The sequence below is a fragment of the Theropithecus gelada genome, chromosome 13 (assembly GCF_003255815.1).
Source record: "Theropithecus gelada isolate Dixy chromosome 13, Tgel_1.0, whole genome shotgun sequence".
Classification (NCBI taxonomy): domain Eukaryota; kingdom Metazoa; phylum Chordata; class Mammalia; order Primates; family Cercopithecidae; genus Theropithecus; species Theropithecus gelada.
This window is the reverse complement of record NC_037681.1, coordinates 50790885-50793889: the sequence shown is the minus strand read 5'-3', so window position 1 is coordinate 50793889 and position 3005 is coordinate 50790885.

Below are 3005 nucleotides of genomic sequence, written 5' to 3'. Positions count from 1 at the left end.
AATGACTTTCTCCTTTTATCTTCGTCACCACCACCACCACCATTTTTAACATCATCATCATCACCATCATCATGATACAAATAGATATTCCACTTGTGGCTCAACTAGACTGACAGCTTTATGTGTAATATGTTATATAATCTTTCTCCCAATATTGTAAAGAGAGCACTATTTATCATCCCCTTTGTACAGATGAGGAAACTGTGGGTTAGTTTGCTCAAGGCTAAGCATCTGGGGAGTGATGCACCCGGCAGTCAAGTCTAGAGCCTGCCACCTTACTTATTAGCCTATGCTCTTGCTTAAATCTTCTACTTCTCCTTATCGTCTTATTTTTCCTAGCTCAAACATGAGTTCCCCTACAGGTTCAGTTGAGGTACATAGCAGGTGTTCAATAAATAATATTTGTTCAGTTTATTTGAAATGGGCTCACTGATACTCACAGCTGCATCATGAATCCACTGGCCTTATGGAGCCTGCTTTGGAGGGCTTTATCTTCATCACTTCATCCTTTCTTTCTTTTTGAGAGAGAGTCTCACTCTGTCGCCCAGGCTGGACAGCAGTGGTGCATGGATCCCTTCTTTTTTTTTCTTTTTCTTTTTTTTTGAGACGGAGTCTCGCTCTGTTGCCAGGCTGTAGTGCAGTGGCACGATCTCGGCTCACTGCAACCTCCACCTCCCAGGTTCAAGCGATTCTCCTGCCTCAGCCCCCCGAGTAGCTGGAACTACAGGCGCCCACAACTACACCCAGGTAATTTTTATATTTTTAGTAGAAACGGGGTTTCACCATGTTAGCCAGGATGGTCTCGATCTCTTGACCTCGTGATCTGCCCGCCTTGCCCTCCCATAGTGCTGGGATTTTAGGCGCGAGCCACTGAGCTGGGCCTGTGGGATCCCTTCTTTCATCAGCTGAGGTCCTCCAATCAGCTGGCCAGCTTTGAGCTATGTGAAGTAACACATTTTCAAGCCTCGAGCCCTGGGCCACTGTGACCCAGTGTGGGGAAAAGAACAGAGCAAATTCTCATTATTGGCAGCTCAGTATTTTATCCGCAGCGGATGGGGACATACAAGACTCCGAGGCACAGGCGGCTGCCAGCCTGACTCAATGTCTTGGCACTCTTTATGATTGTCACGGAAAAGCTGAATCCAGAATGAACATCTGCCCAGGCTAGTCAGAGAGGAAACAGCTCTTGGTTAGCTAATTAATTGCTTTTTCATCTGCATCAGATGATTCTGTTTTAGTGCAGTGGCTTTAACACAAGGGTCTGGGAGCCTGGATTTACTCTTTTCACATTTCCCGGGTGGCAGTAGTAGGTCCTTGTACCTCCCAGCCCAGGTCCTATCCTGTCTGGCTGGCTCCTTGAAGAAGAAAAAGACCTTACATTTGTCTAGGCAGACTTATTGTTTCTTGAAAGAGTGAGCATCTGAGCTGGAGGCCTTTATAGCCTATAGTTTTTGAGAGTGGGGTCCACATGTGCCTCTCACTATAGTTCAGATGACTTCACCCATGATGTACCCAGCACCCACTGCATGTAATGACAGAACACGGGTTCTTCCAACCTAGTCTGGTGTGTCTGTGTGATGTGAGAGGGGAGGGCAACAGATAAGATTTATACACAGAAGCAATAATGGAACAATTCAAAATAACGTGTGTTCAAGGGCTAAATTGCTTAGCAGTTGTGCAGCTACAGGGAGAGACCAGTTAAACCCACAAAGTCCTTGGAGGATCAAAGAAATTTAGAGAAATGAAGAGGACCTTCTTGGAAGGACAACATGTACTGAGTGGTGGAGGTGGCACTGAGAATCCCGAGTGTGAGGAGGGCTAGGCTTTCTACAGTATAGTCTGGGAAGTAAGAAGACTTGCTATAATGGAGCCCAGGGTTCATGGTGGGGAACCCCATGTTTCCTTCTCCTAGCATTTTTCCAGAGCCTTCGCGGCATCACTGGCCCGTGTTCCAACTGTCCCCTGCATACAGTTCTCTCAAGCTGTTTTTAACACTTGATTACCTTTAGCCCTTTATAACTGTGTTCCCCATTTTTAGACAGTAATCTGCTTGAAGCTGAGGACCGTGGCTTATTTGTCTTTGCCTGGCACAGAAAACATGATCCATAAATGTGTGTTGAATAAATGAATGAATAAACACTTCATTGGAGGGGAATTGAATGAATAGACTGGCTCTAGAATGAAACATGCTGTTTGTGCCAGGCATTCTGACTCATTCTGCCTTCAGATGAACAGGGGTGGCATTTTGGGCTTACAGTAATTTATTCAACATTTATGTACTCAAAAATTGTGTGTTGAAGGCCTACTGTGTTCTCAACACTAATATAGAAGCCGTTTTATCAACAGTGGTAAAACAGATAAACTCTTATTCAGGTGGAGCTGACATTCTTATAAGAAGGATAGATAGGCTAGGCACGGTGGCTCACGCCTATAATCCCAGCACTTTGGGAGGCCGAGGCAGGCGGATCACGAGGTCAGGACATCGAGACCATCCTGGCTAACAAGGTGAAACCCTGTCTCTACTAAAACTACAAAAAAATTAGCCGGGCGTAGTGGCAGGAGCCTGTAGTTCCAGCTACTCAGGAGGCTGAGGCAGGAGAATGATGTGAACCTGGGAGGCGCAGCTTGCAGTGAACCAAGATCAATAGCGCCACTGCACTCCAGCCTGGGCAACAGAGGGAGACTCTGTCTCAAAAAAAAAAAAAAAAAAGGATAGATACTGAGGCCTGCTGGAGAATTAGTGAGGCTCTATGCAAAATGGAAATTTAGGGTCTTTTGTTCAAATAGCAGGAGAAGAGTGGTGTTGTTAAAGGTATTAAAATATAAAGTTTTTTTTCTTTGTTTTCTGCAGTTTCCCTCTCAACTTGTCATGGCATTTTAAAATTTGCTATATAAGATCCCTCTAAGAAAAATGATCATTTAAAAATTATCACCATAAATTTTATCATTTATGTTTATGTTGTATAATGCCAGTTTTTTTTTTTTTTTTTTTTTTTTTTTTTTTT